This window comes from Musa acuminata, chromosome BXJ2-4 (assembly GCF_036884655.1).
Source record: "Musa acuminata AAA Group cultivar baxijiao chromosome BXJ2-4, Cavendish_Baxijiao_AAA, whole genome shotgun sequence".
Classification (NCBI taxonomy): Eukaryota; Viridiplantae; Streptophyta; class Magnoliopsida; order Zingiberales; family Musaceae; genus Musa; species Musa acuminata.
Window position 1 is genome coordinate 14,200,125 of NC_088341.1, and position 22,192 is coordinate 14,222,316.

Sequence of the window (22,192 nt, forward strand, 5' to 3'; positions counted from 1 at the left end):
GCTTCTTCCGGCGAGCTTCCGGCAAACTTCCGACGAATATCCAACGAACCCTCGGCGATGCTCCGACGGACTTCGAGCCAACTCTTGGACTTGCAATGATCCACTTGGCGAGTTCCGACGAGCTTCTTTAGCAAGCTCCTGGACTTCTTGGATTTGTTCCCGCAGAACCTCCGATGACCATCCGGACTTCCGTCGAACTCTCGAACCCCCAACGCGATCATGGTCTTAACGCCGACGCAACTCCTGCTGCATGTCTTATTTCTATCGTAGTTAATCCTGCACATGTAAAACAAAATTTGATCTAAACAATTAATACTAAGCATTAATCAAGTTGTCCGGCATGTCATTGGTCCCTCGATGCTTCATCCGATTCGTCGGTGCATCATCCTCTCCTATGGCCTATTGCCCAATCAGCCAGTTGACTCTGCAACTCCGATATCCTTGGCATAATACCCGCTCTTCTTGGCCCAATGCCCAAGTCCATAGCCCGAAGCTTTCTGTCGATACGTCAACCGATCTACCGGCCCGACGTCCAATCTTCTGACATGTTCTCCGGCCCAACATGATTTTTCCTGCTTTAATTGTCTTATCCTGATCGAAGCATCCTGTGTACTCAAAATACATATTAAAACATAAACACAATTATCAATTAGTTTCATCATCAAAATACGATATTCAACAATCTCCCCCTTTTTGATGATAACAACCAATTGATGACGGAGTTAGACTTAACTCCCGGAGTTTAAACAAACTCTCCCTATCAATATGCCATATTGATAGAACCTTGAATTCAAACTGAATTTAAGTCATTGCAATATTCATCATGAATACTTGCAACCCGTCATCATGAACTTATGCATAAACTTATGCATAACATCATACTTCTCCCCCTTTGTCATCAACAAAAAGGAGAAGTTCCAACTCTAATGTGTTTGTAATATTAATTCAACTTATTGCATGAAAAATATAATATTAAGTTTTATCATCATGCAGTTTTGAAGCTAGAAAATTTAGCAAATGTTACATTATGCTTAGAACATTCAAGCTATCAAGTATTGATATGCAAGTTTTACAACATATAAGATAGGACTTTTGGTAATTTTCAAGATAGCAAGTTCTACATCATGCAAGCTAGCAATGTTATAACATTTTAGAACATGCAAGCTAACAATTTAAAGATGTTCAAGAAAGCAACTCTTGCTTCTTGAAATATGCAAATTTTACAATATACAAGCTAGCAAATTCAAAGATATGCAAGATAACACTTTTGCTTCTAGAAATATACAAGTTAGCAATCTTTACTTCTCTTTTGAGATGAGCAAGCTAACATATTTTTGCATCTTTTTGACTTTTTAAGTTAGCAATTCTTGGTGATGTTCAAGATAGTAATTTCTTTCTTCTCTTTTGAGAAGTGCTAATTTTTTTGCTTCCTTTGCAAAGTTTGAGCTAGCAATTTTGCTTCCATTGCAAAGTGCAAGTTAGCATGTTTTGCATCTTGAGATAGGCAAAATAGCATATTTTTATATTTTCTTGAGATTTCAAGCTAGCAATTCTCGGTGATATTCAAGATAGCAATTTCTTCTCTTTTGAGAAGTATAATTTTTGCTTTCTTCTTGAATCATGTAAGCTAGCTATCTCCCCTTTTGTCATTGTCAAAAAGAAGGGAAGACCCTTTATGTCAATTTCTAAATCATGACAAAGGTGAGTAATCATTCTTTTTTTAAAATTTCATAATTGAGATAAACCTTAAATTCAAATTAAGGCAATTTTAATCATGATTCACATCATATGCAATACATCACATACATCATAATAAAAAACATAAGTATTGCATGCATCATTTTAGCAACAAATCATAGCATTTCATCACATGGCAAGATATCAGCAAGTAAAATTACGATGCAAGTTCTTGATATCTTAACATGATACAAACATAACATATGCCAATCATAGCATTTCTATCATCAATTTACCATATATTTCGATGCAAGCTTCTTTTGATATCTTAACATAATTCAAATTTAAATATGGCACTTATAGCATCAATTTATATATTTCTCATTTAAATATGGCACTCATAGTATCAATTCATATATTTCTCCCCCTTTGTCATCAACAAAAAGGAGAATGATATAAGCAAATTTTAAATGTAAATGCGGTAATGATTCATGCCATAACTAGGTTTATGTCATTTTTCAACAATGAGTGATAGGATATCAATTATACAAATATCTCAAGGAAAGCATGACATGGAGATAGCTTTCATTACTTATTCCTCTTAATTTGTTATTATCTTTTTGCATGAAGGAGGAAAGTCACTTGTGAGCTTGCTTGAATGGAGTTAAAATTGATAAGATATTAAAGCACACTTCATTTTTACAAGGATCAAGATATGTGTGTGAATCAAATCCTTGCACGTAAAACTTGTTGAATCTCGGATTTTGATGATGAAATCAATTGATGGGTTAATTGATCTAATCCATATTATTGAGTTAAGTGTGCAGGATTAACTACGATAACTAGAAAACACAAAGCAAGAATACCGGAGTCAAGATCGATGGACGTTTAAGAGTCCGAAGAATCGTCGGAGATGCTGCCGAAACCAACCGAGAAAAAATCGGGAACCTATCGGAATTTTTGGAAGTTCGCCGAAGAGATCGTCGGAGGTTCACGGAGATCACCGAGAAGGCTCGGCTACTCGTTAAAGTCATCACAAGATCGGGAGCTTGATGGGAGTCCGTCGGAAGAAAGTTCGTCGGAAAGCTCGCTGGAACAAGACTCGATGTTCGCGGTTGAAAACTTGCTTAGGATGTGTTTTGTTATGTAGTTCACTTGTAATTAGGATTAGGATTAAGAGATAATCCTATATCCTGGTTAGGGGCCAACTGGGCCCAAAGTCAGATTTGGTTTGGGCTAAAATTAAGACAAACCAATGAACCGGAGAGCCAGGCGGTGGCACCGCCTGGCACCCGAGAGCTGGGCCGTGACACCTCCTGGGCTGGGCGGTTGCACCTATTAGGATCAAGAGTACTAAGAGGGGGGGGGGGTGAATTAGTGCAGCGGATAAATTTGTACGATTAAAATCGAAAGCTGCGTTTGAACGATAAAGACAACTCTATATGAAAGTTGATACTAAGCAAGATTGCAATCAATATATGCAGGCAGTTTGCAGCTATGAAGAAAACCAGAATATCAGCGCAAACTGAAATCCGATGTTCGTACGAAGAAACAGGTTTACGTCTAAGTGCCGATTCGTAAATCACTTGTTTAGATCAAAAGCAGTTTAAGCAGAAGTATAAAGACAGTGTGCTGCTATTGTACAGCTCAAAAATTAATCTGCAAAAAGCAGATTTACGTCTAAACGCAGATTTACGTCTAAACGCAGATTTACGTCTGAACTTTGAAACTCGTTTGTAAACTCGCAGAAGGCAGTATGCAGTTGAAATCAAGACGTAAACGTAAACTGAAATCTGATGATTGTACGAGGAAAGCCGATTTACGTCTAAATGCAGTTTTACATCTAAATGCAGATTTTCGTCTAAACCTTGAAACTCGTTCGTAAAATTGCAGAAGACAGTTTGCAGTTGTAAATAGAATCAAAACGTAAATGTAAACTGCAAAGAAACTCGTTCGGAAAAGCGCAGAAGACAGTTTGCAGTTACAAGTGGAATCAAGACATAAACGTAAACTGTAAAGAAACTCGTTCGTAAAAGCACAGAAGAGCAGTAGCTATGTAGGAGGTTTGCAGTAATGATAAAGTGCTCAAAATAAAAGCAAACTAGAGATTTAGAGTGGTTCGGTTAGTCTTGACCTACTCCACTTTTGGCTTCCTCCACCGACGAGGTCACCGACGTCAACTAGGGACCTTCCTTCAATAGGCGAAGGCCAACCACCCTCTTACAGATTCACTCCTTTTGGCGGGCTTAGGAGACAACCCTTACAGAAGTTTTCTCTCCTCTCTTTACAACTCAAACTTGAAGAATAGAAAGAGGAGAACTAGCAGTTTTGAGCTCTAAGAAACACAGAAAGATAGCAAGATTTCGAGTGTGTGTTCTGTGCTTTCAGTGCTGAATGGGTGGGGTATTTATAGGCCCCAACCCAGTTCAAATTTGGAGCTCAAATCTGTCAATTCCCGGAATTCCGGGATCAGGCGGTTGCACCTCCTGACTGGGGCGGTTGCACTGCCTGGCAGAGCTCGAAGACTGAGCCTCTAGGCGGTGCCACCTCTGTCGGGGGCAGTTGCACCTCTCTGCCAGAGCTCGAAGACTGAGCTCGGGCGGTTGCACCTCCTGACTGAGGCGGTTGCACCGCCTGGCAGAGCTCGAAGACTGAGCTCAGGCGGTGCCACCTCCTGTCAGGAGAGGTTGCACCGCCCAGTCTCGCTCGGAGACTGACTGGGCGGTTGCACCTCTTGGCTGGGGCGGTTGCACCGCCCAGTCTCGCTGGGAGACATAGCCTGGGCGGTGCTACCTCCTGGCACTATTTCAGGTCCGAATGAGTTGATCCATTCGACCTAATTTGGGTCTTTCAAGGGCCCGATTGCCCCAAGATTAAGTTAATGGGATCACCTCCCATTTCTAACTTAATCATTGTGCTAACTACGATTATTTCCTAAGACATTTACTGCAACTTGCTCCGGTACGTCAATCGCTTCTTCCGGCGAGCTTCCGGCGAACTTCCGTCGATCATCCGACGAACCCTCGGTGATCCTCTTGCGGACTTCCGGCAAACTCCTGGACTTGCGACGATCCACTTGGCGAGTTCCGACGAGCTTCTTTGGCAAGCTCCTGGACTTCTCGGATTTGTTCCCGCAGAACCTCCGACGACCGTCCGAACTTCCATAGAACTCTCGCACTCCCAACATGATCATTGTCTTGACTCCGGTGCAACTCCTGCTACATGTCTTTCTTCCATCGTAGTTAATCCTGCACACTCAAAACAAAAACTTTGATCGAGACAATTAATCCTAAGCAATTAACCAAGTTGTCCGGCATGTCATTGGTCCCTCGACGCTTCGTCCGATTCTTCGGCGCATCATCCTTTCCTGCAGCTTATTGCCCAATCGGCCAGTTGACTCCGCAACTCCGATATCCTTGGCACAATACCCGCTCTTCTTGGCCCGATGCCCGAGTCCACGGTCCGAAGCCTTTTGTCGATACGTCGACCAATCCACCGGCCCGACGTCCAATCTTCTGACACGTTCCTCCGGCACAACATGATGTTCCTGCTTTAATTGTCTCATCCTGATCAAAGCATCCTGCGTCACTCAAAACACAGATTAAATCATAAACATATATCAAGTAGTTTCATCATCAAAATACGAGATTCAACAATCTCCCCCTTTTTTTGATGACAACTATTTGATGACGGAGTTAAACTTAACTCCCGGAGTTTAAACAAACTCCCCCTATCAATATGCCATATTGATAGAAACTCTTAGATTGAGAAATCTAAGCAACATGTCATCATAAACAGAGTTAACCTTAACTCCTAGAGTTTAAACAAACTCCCCCTATCAATATGCCATATTGATAGAAACTCTTGGATTCAAAAATCCAAGCAACATGTCATCATAAACTTATGCATAACATGTCATGTCATCAACATACTTCTCCCCCTTTGTCATCAACAAAAAGGAGAAGTACCACAAGCAAGTGTTTGTGATATAAGTTTAACTCATTGCATGAAAAACATAATATCAAGTTTTATCATCATGCAGTTTGAAGCCAGAAAATTTAGCAAATTTTACATCATGCTTAGAACATTCAAGCTATCAAGTTTTAGATATGCAAGTTTTACGGCATACAAGATAGCACATGCAAGCTAGCAATGTTACAACATTTTAGAACTTGCAAACTAGCAGTTTAGAGATATTCAAGAAGGCAACTCTTGCTTCTTGAAATATGCAAGTTGCAAGCTAGCAAATTTTTGCTTCCTTTGCAGTGCTAGCTTTTGATATCGTAACGCAACTATTTCAAGTGTTTATCAATTGTAGCATTTCATTATATTGCATGATATCGACATGTAAAGCTGTGAAGCAAGATTTTGATATCATTTCATGATGTACACATTTCGAATATTTTAGCAAGTGTAGCATTGCATCACATGGTAAGATATCAGTTCGTACGATGCAAATTTTTGTTTGATATCTTGATACAGGGCATATGACAATCATATATTTCTTGGTGATGCAAGTATGGCCTAATCATAGCATCAGTGATAGCAACCATATCAACATCAGTAATAGCAACCATATCATTATCAGTGATAGCAGGTATGGCCTAATCATAACATCAGTAATAGCAACCATATCAATTCATATTTTTCTCCCCCTTTCATCAACAACAAGGAGAACGATATAAGCAAATTTTAAATATAAGTGCGATGCCATAAGTTGGTTCATGTCATTTTCCAATAGTGAGTGATAGGATACCAGTAATGCAAACATCTCGAGGAAAACATGACATGGAGATAGCTTTTATTGCTTCTTCCTTTTTATTTGTTATCTTTTTACATGAAGGAGGAAAGCCATATGTGAAGTTCAAATTGATAAGATATTAAAGCACACTTCGTTTTTGCAAGGATTAAGATATGTAAGTGAGTCAAATCTTTGTATGTAAAAATATCTTCCTTTTATAAGAGGGAATCATCAAATATGTTTCTCGAAAAATATTTTTCACATGATAAGTATTTTGCTAGATGATTCCATATGTCAAAAATCAATGATGTGAATTAAACTTGATATGACATATTCTTGTTAAATTCGGAAGAGGATAATGTATCAAGAAAATCCAATTGTTAGGATCAAGAAAATCCGAAAATGAAATTTGACACTTTCATACATTCGGACAGGGTTTTACTAGAGATATTCAATGACAATCATGAAGGTAAAACATGCTTATTATCATGGAAATTTTTGTATTCAAGCACATAATTTTCAACATGTAATCATGGCAAGTAATTGTGTAAAATTATTATGGCAATCAAGTGATTTGATCATTTAATCAAAAAAGTCCGAAAAATAATTTTAACAGGTTTAATCATTCGGACAGATTTTTGTCATAGTTTTTCAAATATAATCATGAAGATAAGGCATGCTCATCATTATGGTAGTATGATAGCAAGTTTACCATATTCAAGTTCGCAAAAAATTTCTACATTTTAAGGCCCGCAAGCTAGCAATTTTGAGATGTTCAAGAAAGCAACTCTTGCTTCTTGAAATATAAGTTTTGCTAGATGTGCAAGTTAACTTTTTGCTTCTTGAGATAGGCAAGATAGCATTCCTTGGTGATGTTCAATATAGCTAAGTTCTACATCATGCAAGCTAGTGAATTTTATAACATTTTAGAACATGCATAATCATCAAAGCATCATAAATTTTAATGATGTGCAAAATTACAAATTATGCATGATTGCATTTGTGTGTCTTGAGATTTGCAAGATAGCATTTCTTGGTGATGTTCAAGATAGCAATTTCTTCTCTTTTGAGAAGTGCAATTTTTGCTTTCTTCTTGAATTGTGCAAACTAGCTATCTCCCCTTTTGTCATCGTCAAAAAGAAGGGAAAAACCCTTTACATCAATTTTTAAATCATGACAAAGGTTAGTATTAATCTCATTTGTGCATCATTATATTTTCAAATTAAAACATGCACATTTTCAAAACATACAAACTCATTATTATATGCATGATTCCAAATTATAAATATTTCAAATCATCATGGTATTAATTTGTCACATTGCATCCATGATCGAAACTTCTCATTTGCATACATCAAAATAAATTCATGAATATCTCATGCATTCATATCATCACTTGAGGAATATTGAAAATAAATAATTGGGTGATAAGATAAATATTTCATGAATACAAAGAATTGCATAAAAATCATATCATGAATACAAGGAATACAAGTCACAATCATTCAAGAGAAAAATCATCATTCATTTTCAATTCATTCAATTTGATAAATCAAGATCATGATTTTGATAAAACTCATTTCAAATTTAAATCATCAAAATCATTTTTATGGCTCACAAAATTTATAACATAAATAGATTCATGATTTTATTGATAATATATTTTTCTCCTTTTTAAGTGTTTCATTTTAAGTGATCTATTTCATGTTATCATGCCTTTTCATTTATGAAAACATGCATCAATTTTTTTTTAAAGCCACTGTTATTATCATGAAAATCGATAATCCATAAATATCAAGAATCATCATAATTTCAAATATATACTCATTAATCATAACTTCAAATTAAACATGATTTCATATACTCAAAATCGAGAAATAACAATGGAAATCAACATGATACACATTATTACTTCTCAACCACATATAGCATGATTTCATAAGGTATTTTTAATCAAAATCATTTTGTTTATCATAAACATTAAATTTTCATGATTATTTTCAAAATTACTAGAATGATAGACATGATTCCTAATTGTTTGTATTTTCATTATAAAATTATTAAACATGCAATTTTCAAGAGAATTAAATAAAAAAAAATGCTTTATGAAAAGCATCATGTAATTTCAAAGTAAATTAAAGGCATTTTGATTACCTCAGCGTCGAAAGGCGTAAAGGCGTAGTTTGCCACCTCGCCTTTGCTGATTTTCTCCTCGTCTTCGGAGGAGCTCGATTCATCCCAATTTTTGTTCTTCTTGCGTTTAAAGCAAGTAGTTCCGTTCTTTTTACTTTTTACTTTTTGTTTCATTTGTAGTTTAAGTTCACCATCACTTGAGCTTATGCTCGAGTGGTCTTCAAATGTTCTATGTCCCAAATCCTTCATGTTCTTTGGAAGGTGGTTCTCAAGTTCTTCACGTGCATTGCACGTCATTTCATATGTGATCAATGAACCAATTAGTTCTTCAAGTGGCAATTGGTTCAAGTTTTTCGATTCTTGAATAGCAGTTACTTTTGAATCCCAAGTTTTAGAAAGTGAGCGCAAAACTTTGTTAACGAGTTCAAAATCCGAAAAACTTTTACCAAGTGATTTTAAACCATTGACGACATCCGTAAAACGGGTGTACATGTCAACAACGGTTTCGCTTGGTTTCATATGAAAAGCTCGAAATCATGTAGTAAACTATTAACTTTCGAGTCTTTGACTCTACTAGTTCCCTCGTGCGCGATTTCAAGAGTGCGCCAAATATCGAAAGCCGTTTCGCACAAAGAAACCTGATTGAACTCATTTTTGTCCAAAGCGTAAAATAAGGCATTCATAGCCTTTGCGTTTAAAGAAAAATACTTCTTCTCTAAATCCGACCATTCGTTCATTGGTTTAGAGGGAAGTTAAAAACCGTTTTCAACGATATTCCATAAATCCAGATTTAGAGAAATCAAGAAAACTCTCATTCGAGTTTTCCAATAAGTGTAGTCCAATCCGTTAAAGAACGGTGGACGAAAGACCGAAAAGCCCTCTTGAAGAGCCATTTCTCTCGGGTGTAAATCCGAAATGAGAAATACCCTGCTCTGATACCAATTGTTAGGATCGAGAGCACTAAGAGGGGGGGGGGTGAATTAGTGCAGCGGATAACTTTGTACGATTAAAATCGAAAGCTGCGTTTGAACGATAAAGACAGCTCTATATGAAAGTTGATACTAAGCAAGATTGCAGTCAATCTATGCAGGCAGTTTGCAGCTATGAAGAAAACCAGAATATCGGCGCAAACTGAAATCCGACGTTCGTACGAAGAAAAAGGTTTATGTCTAAGTGCCGATTCGTAAATCACTTGTTTAGATCAAAAGCAGTTTAAGCAGAAGTATAAAGACAGTGTGCTGCTATTGTATAGCTCAAAAAGTAATCTGCAAAAAGTAGATTTACATCTACACGCAGATTTACGTCTAAACTTTGAAACTCGTTTGTAAACTCGCAGAAGGCAGTATGCAGTTGAAATCAAGACGTAAACGTAAACTGAAATCTGATGATTGTACGAGGAAAGCCGATTTACGTCTAAATGCAGTTTTACGTCTAAATGCAGATTTTCGTCTAAACCTTGAAACTCGTTCGTAAAATTACAGAAGACAGTTTGCAGTTATAAATAGAATCAAAACGTAAATGTAAACTGCAAAGAAACTCGTTCATAAAAGCGCAGAAGACAGTTTGCAGTTACAAGTGGAATCAAGACATAAACGTAAACTGTAAAGAAACTCGTTCGTAAAAGCGCAGACGAGCAGTAGCTATGTAGGAGGTTTGCAGTAATGATAAAGTGCTCAAAATAAAAGCAAACCAGAGATTTAGAGTGGTTCGGTCAATCTTGACCTACTCCACTTTTGGCTTCCTCCACCGACGAGGTCACTGACGTCAACTAGGGACCTTCCTTCAATAGGCAAAGGCAAACCACCCTCTTACAGATTCACTCCTTTTGGCAGGCTTAGGAGACAACCCTTACAGAAGTTTTCTCTCCTCTCTTTACAACTCAAACTTGAAGAATAGAAAGAGGAGAACTAGTAGTTTTGAGCTCTAAGAAACACAGAAAGATAGCAAGATTTCGAGTGTGTGTTCTGTGCTTTCAGTGCTGAATGGGTGGGGTATTTATAGGCCCCAACCCAGTTCAAATTTGGAGCTCAAATCTGTCAATTCCCGAAATTCCGGGATCAGGCAGTTGCACCTCCTGACTGGGCGGTTGCACCGCCTGGTAGAGCTCGAAGACTGAGCCTCTGGGCGGTGCCACCTCTGTCAGGGGCAGTTGCACCTCTCTGCTAGAGCTCGAAGATTGAGCTCGGGCGGTTGCACCTCCTGACTGAGGCGGTTGCACCGCCTGGCAGAGCTCGAAGACTGAGCTCAGGCGGTGCCACCTCCTGTCAGGAGAGGTTGCATCACCTAGTCTCGCTCGGAGACTGAGCCCTGGGCGGTTGCACCTCTTGGCTGGGGCGGTTGCACCGCCCAATCTCGCTGGGAGACATAGCCTGGGCGGTGCTACCTCCCTGCCTGGGCGGTGCTACCTCCCTGCCTGGGCGGTGCTACCTCCCTGCCTGGGCGGTGCTACCTCCTGACACTATTTCAGGTCTGAATGAGTTGATCCATTCAGCCTAATTTGGGTATTTCAGGGGCCCGATTGCCCCAAGATTAAGTTAATGGGATCACCTCCCATTTCTAACTTAATCATTGTGCTAACTACGATTATTTCCTAAGACATTTACTGCAACTTGCTCCGGTATGTCAATCGCTTCTTCCGGCGAGCTTCCGGCGAACTTCCGTCGATCATCCGACGAACCCTTGGTGATCCTCCTGCGGACTTCCGGCAAACTCCTGGACTTGCGACGATCCACTTGGCGAGTTCCGACGAGCTTCTTTGGCAAGCTCCTGGACTTCTCGGATTTGTTCCCGCAGAACCTCCGCCGACCGTCCGAACTTCCGTAGAACTCTCGAACTCCCAACGTGATCATTGTCTTGACTCCGGTGTAACTCCTACTGCATGTCTTTCTTCCATCGTAGTTAATCCTGCCCACTCAAAACAAAAACGTCGATCGAGACAATTAATCCTAAGCAATTAACAAAGTTGTCCGGCATGTCATTGGTCCCTCGACGCTTCGTCTGATTCTTCGGCGCATCGTCCTTTCCTGCAGCCTATTGCCCAATCGGCCAGTTGACTCCGCAACTCCGATATCCTTGGCACAATACCCGCTCTTCTTAGCCCGATGCTCGAGTCCACGGTCCGAAGCCTTTTGTCGATACGTCGACTGATCCACCGGCCCGACGTCCAATCTTCTGACACGTTCCTCCGGCACAACATGATGTTCCTGCTTTAATTGTCTCATCCTGATCGAAGCACCCTGCGTCACTCAAAACGCAGATTAAATCATAAACATATATCAAGTAGTTTCATCATCAAAATACGAGATTCAACAGCACCGTCCAGCAGCCGGGCACTGGGCGGTGGCACCGCCCAGCACCCGAGAGCTGGGCGGTGACACTTCCTGGGCTGGGCGGTTGCACCGTCCAGCACCCGAGCACTGGGCGGTGGCACCGCTTGGCTGGGCGGTGGCACCGCCAACATCGGGAACCCAAAGAGAATTCAAATTTTGGAGCCCAAAATTTACATCCTCTTGAGGCCTATAAATACCCCTCAAATCTCAACTGAGATTACAACTTTTGAGAAGCATTTGATTGAGAGAAAAGTCTTAGAAAGTCTTAGCAAGTCTTGTTTTCAATTTGCTACAGAATTCTCCTCATTCTTTCTTATTGAAAATTTGTAAGAGGTTGAACTGCTTGTAAAAGGTTGTAAGAGGGGTATTTACCCTTCCATTTCAAGAGATTTGCTAGTGGAAGGTGGGAGCCTCATCGAAGAGGGGCCTCGCAAGTGGATGTAGGTCATTTGACCGAACCACTCTAAAATCGACATAATCTCTGGTTTGCATTTTATTATTGCTATTTACATTACTGCAAACCTTCTTACATGCTTTAGTTCCTTATTACCTTTGCTGCGCAACTTCAAGAATATGCTTTCAAGTTAAGCCTTTCAAGTTCCGTTCTTATCGTACGAAAGCTTTTTCTAAAACCGAAGTTTTAATCCACTGCACTAATTCACCCCCCCCCCCCCCTCTTAGTGCCGCTCCGATCCTAACAAGTGGTATCAGAGCGAGGTTATCTCTTATATTTGGTTTAATACCCAAGAGAGATGGCTTACTCCGGCATGCAAGAGGGTCATTCTATTGCACGACCACCTTTGTTTAATGGGTCAGATTACACATATTGGAAGACTCGCATAAGGATCTTCCTCATTTCTATGGACTTTGAGCTTTGGTCTATTGTCGAGAATGGATTTCAAAAATCTTCTCTTCCGATGAGCGAATGGAATGAATCGGAGAAGAAGGTTTTTGCTTTAAATGCAAAGGTTATGAATGCCTTGTTTTGTGCACTAGACAAAAACGAATTTAATCATGTTTCAATTTGTGATTCGACTTTTGATATTTGGAGAACTCTTGAGGTCACTCATGAAGGCACTAGCCGAGTGAAAGAGTCCAAAATCAACATCCTTGTGCACTCTTACGAACTTTTCCAAATGAAACCAAGTGAGTCCATCGGAGACATGTACACCCGGTTTACGGATGTCATCAATGGACTCAAAGCTCTTGGTAAAGATTTTACTAACTTTGAACTAGTAACTAAAATCTTAAGATCCCTCCCTAAAAGTTGGGATCCAAAAGTTACGGCCATTCAAGAGGCCAAAGACCTTAAAGCATTCCCTCTTGAAGAACTCATTGGGTCTCTAATGACCTACGAAATGACATGTCAAGCTCATGACGAGCTTGAGAACCCCCTTCCAAAGAATAGGAAGGATATGACACTCAAATCACAAGAAGACCACTTGAAAGGAACATCAAGTGATGAGGACAGTGACAATGACATTGCACTTTTGACTCAAAAATTTAAAAAATATTTAAGAAAGAATAAATTTAAAAATAATATAAAAATAAATTTGAACAAAAGAAGGACCAAGTGATTTACTATGAATGCAAAAAACCGGGACACTACAAGAACGATTGTCCTCAAGCCAAAAAGAGAACATCAAAGAAGAAGGCGCTCAAGGCAACGTGGGATGATTCAAGCGCATCCGAGGAAGAGGAGTCCAACACCGAGCAAGTTGCTCATTACGCGCTAATGGCTTTAGGAGAAGAGGTATGTGATTTATTTAATGAAGATTTATCTTTTGAAGAACTCTCTATCGCTTTTCATGAATTATTTGATGAATGTAGAATTGTTAGGAAGAAGTTAAGTATCTTAAAGAAAGAGCATGCTTTGCTACAAGATAAGTTTGAGAATCTTCAAACTCCTCCATGCTCTAAGTGTGAGCATTTAGAAGTAATAAAAAATGAAAATTTGCTTCTTAAAGAAACCTTAAACAAGTTTAAGGTTGGTAGCAAAGGATTAGATATGATCCTTGCACACAAGGGTCACATCGCAAATAGAAATGGAATTGGATTTGTAAAAGGATTACATCAAAATCCTACCACTTTCATAAAAGGACATACATTACATGTTTCCTCTTATATGAAATGCAACTTCTGTTGCAAATCCGGACATATTGCCTACAAATGTCCATTTAGGAAAATTAGTTCACAAAAATTAATATGGGTTCCTAAAGGAACTATAAAGGATTCAATAATAAATAACAAAGTTAGTGAGTCAATTTTGGAGGCACCCAAAATCAAATGGGTACCTAAAAATCATCCTCTTTTGTAGACAAACCCACAAGCTAAGAGCAAGAGATGGTATCTCGATAGTGGATACTCAAGACATATGACTGGAGATCCATCTCATTTCTCTATGCTCACTAGCAAAGAAGAAGGGTACGTCACCTTCGGAGACAACAACAAAGGCAAAATCATTGGCAAGGGAACTATTGGTAACAAATTTAGTTTTTCCATTGATGATGTTTTACTAGTTGATGGATTGAAACACAATCTCTTAAGTATTAGTCAACTATGCGATAAAGGTTATATCGTTAGATTTGAATCAAATATGTGCATTATTGAAAAACCAAATCATAACATGACTATGATTGCTTTAAAACAAAATAATGTCTATACCATCAATCTTGATGAACTAGGTAATGAAATGTGTTTCTCCGCCGTAAATGATGATGCTTGGCTTTGGCATAGGAGATTAGGTCATGCAAGCATGAAAACAATATCTAAAATCTCATCTCAAGAATTAGTACGAGGGATTCCGAATATGAAGTTTATTAAGGATAAGGTATGTGATGCATGTCAACTAGGCAAACAAATAAAAACAAGCTTCAAACAAAAAAATCAAATTAGCACCACTAGACCATTACAATTGATCCATTTGGACTTATTTGGACCAATTGATACAACAAGTCTAGGTGGAAGCAAATATGCTTTTATGATTGTGGATGACTACTCTAGATACACTTGGACCTATTTCTTAGCTCACAAAAGTGATTGCTTCAAGTGTTTCTTTAAATTTTATAAACTGACTCAAAACGAAAGTGGCTTCATGATTTCATCAATTCGGAGTGATCACGGTTGTGAATTCCAAAACCGTGACTTTCAAAATTTTTGCGAAGTTAATGGGTACAATCACAACTTCTCAACTCCAAGAAATCCTCAACAAAATGGAGTAGTTGAAAGGAAAAATAGAAACCTACAAGGAATGGCAAGAACTATGTTAAATGAACATAGTTTACCCAAATATTTTTGGGCCGAAGTTGTAAATACGGCTTGTTACATCATGAATAGGGTCCTAATAAGACCATCTCTATCAAAAACTCCCTATGAATTATGGAATAACAAAAAACCAAATATTTCTTATTTTAAAGTTTTTGGTTGTAAATGCTTCATTTTAAATGAAAAGGATGCCCTAGGTAAATTTGATGCTAAATCCGATGAAGGTATTTTTTTTTGTTGCTCCTCTGTTTCTTAGGCCTTTCGTGTCTTTAACAAAAGGACCTTAGTAATAGAAGAGTCTATTCATGTAGTTTTTAATGAAATTTCTGATTTAAAGAAAAATGATTTTGATGATGATCTTGGTTTTGATAATTTGAATTTAAACGAACCCCCTCCTCAAAATAGCCATTTGAATGCATCTTCTTCCGAAATTTCTTTACCCAAAGAATGGAAGTATGTAGATGCTCATCCAAAGGAGCTAATTATAGGAGATACAACAAAAGGAGTTCAAACTCGTTCTTCCTTCAAGAATTTTTGTGCTAACGCCGCTTTCCTTTCTCAAATTGAACCTAAATGCATTGATGAAGCCTTAAAAGATGATTTTTGGGTCATTGCAATGCAAGAAGAATTGAACCAATTTGAGAGGAATGAGGTATGGAAGCTTGTTCCTAGACCAAGTGACCACTTAGTCATAGGTACTAAGTGGGTCTTTAGAAACAAGCAAGACGAAAATGGTATCGTGGTTAGAAACAAGGCTAGATTAGTGGCCAAAGGTTTCAACCAAGAAGAAGGTATCGATTACGAAGAAACTTCGCTCCCGTGGCTCGATTAGAAGCCATAAGGATGCTCCTTGCCTATGCTAGTAGTAATAATTTTAAACTATTTCAAATGGATGTCAAAAGTGCTTTCTTGAATGGTTTTATTTCCGAAGAAGTATATGTCGAACAACCTCCCGGATTTGAAAATTCTCTTCTTCCTAATCATGTATTCAAATTGACTAAAGCTCTCTATGGCTTGAAACAAGCTCCTAGAGCTTGGTATGAAAGGCTTAGTTCCTTTCTTATTTTAAATAATTTTACCAAAGGCAAGGTTGATACTACATTGTTTATTAAACATTTTGAAAATAATTTTCTTATTGTGCAAATTTATGTTGACGATATTATTTTTGGCTCTTCGGATGAATCACTATGTGAATCATTTGCCAAATGTATGAGTCATGAATTTGAAATGAGTTTAATGGGTGAATTAACTTTCTTTTTAGGATTACAAATCAAACAACTTAGTGATGGTATATTTCTTAACCAATCCAAATATACATTAGAATTGTTAAAACGATTTAACGTGGATAATTCAAAAGCAATAAACACCCCTATGAGTACTGCGACTAAGTTAGATATGGATGAAAATAGTGAAAATTTCGATCAAAAAACATATAGGGGAATGATAGGTAGTCTACTCTACCTCATCGCAACTAGACCAGATATTATGTTTAGTGTAGGACTTTGCGCTAGGTTTCAATCTAATCCTAAATTATCTCATCTGAAGAGTGTTAAAAGAATATTTAGGTATCTTAAAGGAACTCCAAATTTAGGATTGCGGTATCCAAAATCTGAAAAATTCGATCTAATAGCTTATGCAGATGCCGATTTTGGCGGATGCAGGATAGATAGAAAAAGTACATCCGGAACATGCCAATTTTTAGGACATGCACTTGTTTCTTGGACTTCCAAGAAACAAAATTCAGTTGCACTATCTACGGCGGAAGCCGAATACATTGCTGCAAGTGCATGTTGTGCACAAGTCATTTGGATGAAAAATACATTAGAAGACTATGGAATTCATTTTAAAAACATTCCCATAAAATGTGATAATACTAGTGCCATATGTCTTACTAAAAATCCAATTCTGCACTTTAGAACTAAGCACATCGACGTTAGGCATCATTTCATACGCGATCATGTCCTTAACAATGATGTTGTTCTAGAATTTATTGATACAAAGCATCAATTAGCAGATATATTTACAAAAGCTTTGAACGAAGATCAATTTGAATTCATTAGAAGGGAATTAGGCATGTTAAATTGTCCCTAAAATGAGCTTCATGAAAAATGACTCGTCCTTTTCCTTTCTTTTGTGGATTTGATTTCTTCCTTCTTCTTCAATTCAAAATGATCGATATAACATAATAAATAAAAACCTACTGAAAAGACTTAGGTGCACTTTTAGCAATGGCATATGGGTTAGGCAACCTAGAAGGACGGATCCAATTCCTCCACCAATAGAAAACCCCGAAACACCAATTCTTATGGGAAATGAATCTCCTCCTCCTAGTCCCTTTGGCGCAGCACCTTCAGCTCCAGTTTCCTCCCTGAAGATCTCATTATGGCAGAACTGTCTCAAATCAAATCACAGCAAGTACAAATTCAGAATCAACAAGTTGAAATTTTGAAGACACTACGACAAATGAATGAAAAAATAGATATCATGTATCAGCACTGTAGATTACCTCCTAAGGATTAAATTGATGTATCTTTTTATTCTGTTATGTTTGCTTTTAAATAAGTTCAAAGTTTGTCATCGATTGAACGATAACTGATCCTTCCTTTTAGATAACTACTGTTTTGATCTGCATAAATGATGATGTCTTTTGGATTAACTATTTCTGGCAAATTTGAATGATGAACTTTGGTTCCTATTAAACGCTAAACCTTTTTTCTATGATCATCAATTAGCTGGCTTGTCTCTTTTTGTTGATGACAAAGGGGGAGAAGTGATGACTTACACTATAACGATAGCATGACTTATATGAATTACAAAAACTTGTGTGATATGAATGTCTTATATGCCTTACATCTACATCATGAAATTCATGTTGAAAATCTTTATCTTCTATCGTTGTAAAAATTGTCTCTTATCATGATTTTCATCGAAGTTTTATATTTACTATTGCTTAATGAGAATGACGATAAGTTCTACGGTTAGAACTTATCGGTTTATGCTTGAATTCTATGGATGGAATTCAAGTGTTTTCATCTTCTCATAATATGGCATATAGATAGGGGGAGTTATGTTTAACTCCGTCATCAATTGATTGTCATCATCAAAAAGGGGGAGATTGTTGAATCTCAGATTTTGATAATGAAATCAATTGATGGGTTAATTGATCTAATCCATATTATTGAGTTAAGTGTGCAGGATTAACTACGATAACCAGAAAACACAAAGCAAGAATACCGGAGTCAAGATCGATGGACGTTTAAGAGTCCGAAGAATCGTCGGAGATGCTGCCGGAACCAACCGAGAAGAAATCGGGAACCTATCGGAATTTTTGGAAGTTCGCCGAAGAGATCGTCGGAGGTTCATGGAGATCACCGAGAAGGCTCGGCTACTCGTTAAAGTCATCACAAGATCGGGAGCTTGATGGGAGTCCGTCGGAAGAAGCTCGTCGGAAAGCTCGCCGAAATAAAACTCGACGTTCGCGGTTGAAAGCTTGCTTAGGATGTGTTTTAGTTATGTAGTTCACTTGTAATTAGGATTAGGATTAAGAGATAATCCTATATCCTGGTTAGGGGCCAACTGGGCCCAAAGTCAGATATGGTTTGGGCTTAAATTAAGCCAAACCAGTGAAATCGGAGAGCCAGGCGGTGGCACCGCCCAGCACCCGAGAGCTGGGCGGTGACACCTCCTTGGCTGGGCGGTTGCACCGTCCAGCACCCGAGCGTTGGGCGGTGGCACCGCTTGGCTGGGCGGTGGCACCTCCAGCATTTGGGAACCTAAAGAGAATTCAAATTTTGGAGCCCAAATTTGAATCCTCTTAAGGCCTATAAATATCCCTCAAATCTCAGCCGAGGTTACAACTTTTGAGAAGCATTTTGATTGAGAGAAAAGTCTTAGAAAGTCTTAGCAAGTCTTGTTTTCAATTTGCTAGAGAGTTCTCCTCCTTCTTTCTTATTGAAAATTTGTAAGAGGTTGAGCTGTTTGTAAAAGGTTGTAAGAGGGGTATTGACCCTTCCATTTCAAGAGATTTGCTAGTGGAAGGTGGGAGCCTCATCGAAGAGGGGCATCGCAAGTGGAGTAGGTCATTTGACCGAACCACTCTAAAAATCGGCGTAATCTCTGGTTTGCATTTTATTATTGTCATTTACATTACTGCAAATCTTCTTACTGCTTTAGTTCCTTATTACCCTTGCTGCACAACTTTAAGAATACGCTTTCAAGTTAAACTTTTCAAGTTCCGTTCTTATCATACGAAAGATTTTGTTAAAATCGAAGTTTTAATCCGCTGCACTAATTCACCCCCCCCCCCTCTTAGTGCCGCTCCGATCCTAACACTTCTGACGAAGATCTTCTTAATGAGGATTTTTATCGTGATTTGGATGGGAACACTTGTAAGGTTCATGTCTCATATTCCTGGAAGCCACAACGATGTCATAGTTACTTATTTTTTGATCATGCAAATGGAGCTTGTCAGCAAACTCCGAAACTAATTACTAAGATTTACTAGCCACGTCAAGCAACTCAACAATAAGATGAGTCTCCTCCAGTGGTAGTAGAACCGATGGTGACGAAGATGAAAGGCGAGTCTCCTCCAATGGTAGTAGAACCGATGGTGACGAAGACGATTGAGCATTCTGACTTGCAAGGACAACACCGCGAACAGAAGGATAAATCAGGAACTTTATCTCTTCTTATTATATCGGAGCCTTCCACAATAGAAGTTTCATATGGTACTTGTGCACAGGAGAAGCAGAAGTCAGGAACTTCATCTCTTCCTATATTATCAGATCCGTCCACAATAGGAATTCCAATATCCACTCATCATGCCAACCAGGACTTTGTGTCTCAACAAACTCAAGCATTAACAAACCTCGCCAGAAAGGATATTCTTAAACTATCTCATGCCCCAACAAGCCATACTAACCAGGATATTATGCCTCAACATTCTTATCACGCATCAACAGACCCTGCCAACCATGACTACATGAGCCAAGCGGTGGCACCGCCCAACACCCGATTGCTAGGCGGTGACACCTCCTGGGCTGGGCGGTTGCACCGTCCAGCACCCGAGCACTGGGCGGTGGCACCGCCAGCATCGGGAACCCAAAGAGAATTCAAATTTTGGAGCCCAAAATTTGAATCCTCTTGAGGCCTATAAATACCCCTCAAATCTCAGCTGAGATTACAACTTTTGAGAAGCATTTGATTGAGAGAAAAGTCTTAGAAAGTCTTAGCAAGTCTTGTTTTCAATTTGCTAGAGAGTTCTCCTCATTCTTTCTTATTGAAAATTTATAAGAGGTTGAACTGCTTGTAAAAGGTTGTAAGAGGGGTATTTACCCTTCCATTTCAAGAGATTTGCTAGTGGAAGGTGGGAGCCTCATCGAAGAGGGGCCTCGCAAGTGGATGTAGGTCATTTGACCGAACCACTCTAAAATCGGCGTAATCTCTGGTTTGCATTTCATTATTGCTATTTACATTACTGCAAACCTTCTTACATGCTTTAGTTCCTTATTACCTTTGCTGCGCAACTTCAAGAATACGCTTTCAAGTTAAGCCTTTCAAGTTCCGTTCTTATCGTACGAAAGATTTTTCTAAAACCGAAGTTTTAATCCGCTGCACTAATTCACCCCCCCCCCCTCTTAGTGCCGCTCCGATCCTAACAAAACTATTTCTCTAAAGATATAAGAAGGAATCATCAAATCCATTTCTTGAAAGATATATTTTCACATGATAAGTCTATGAGATATGCATTTGCTAGTTGATTCTATATGTCAAAAATCAATGATATGAATCAAACTCGATATGACATATGTTTATTAAGTCCGGAAGAGAATAATTCATCGAGAAAATCCGATTGTTAGGATCAAGAAGATACGAAAATAAAATTTAACACTTTCATGCATTCGGACAAGGTTTTGCTATAGATTTTCAAATTAAATCATGAAGATAAAATATGCTTATTATCATAAAAATTTTTATATCCAAAACACATAATTTCCAACATGTTATTAAGGCACGTAATTGTGTAAAATCATCATGGCAATTAAGTGATTTGATCATTGAATCAAGAAAGTCAGAAAAATAATCTTAACAAGTTCATGCATTCGGGCACATTTTTGCCATAGTTTTTTAATGAAGATAAAACATGTTCATCAATATGGAAAATTTTTTGTATTCAAAACATATAATTTCCAACATGTTATTAAGGCATGCAATAGTATAAATTTCTCATCATAGCAATTATATCCTACCATGCATGATCAAAATTTCGCCCCATTTTATCATTGTAAACAAGAAAGAAGAAAGAAAGAACAAAATAGTGTAAAATATTTTAATCATTTTAAGGAATACAAGTCATAAATACAATCACATCATGTCATGAAAGATAAAATCACTTGAATACCAAAAGACATGATTCATTTTGACACATCTCCTCTTTAAATAAAAAATGAAAAGAATTCTTAGGAGATTATGATATAGATAAAATTTATTCAATCTTGTATAAGAATAAGATATTAACTTAAGCATATAAAATTTCTCAATTCATTATGAATCATAAAAAAATGTGGTTCCGAAAAATCATAATTCACTTAGGAAAATTTTCTCTTTAGTACACGACAAGAAGAAATATAGCAATGATAATAATCATGATTCATTTGGATGGTAGATGGCAAAAAGAAATATTGAGGATAAAAGATCTCGATTTTTATAGAGTAAATCTCAAGTTTTAAATTTCAAAAAATCAAGATAAAGCCCATTCAAATTCAAATCATCAAATCAAAATCATTTTCAAGAGATTCATAAAAAGATGATAAAATAGATTCATCAAAGTCAATAAGATAGAGAAAAAGAATTTTCAAGAAAAATACTTTTCTCTATTTAGTTGTTTCATACAAGTATGCCTTTGTCCTTTTAGTGCCAAAAAGAATATATATCATCAATCGTTTAGGATCAAAAAATAAATTCCGTCATAAAAACCATCAAGATCAATAAACCACAAAAATCATTATGTATAACTTTAAAATCTCATGCATAAAATAAAATCATTAAT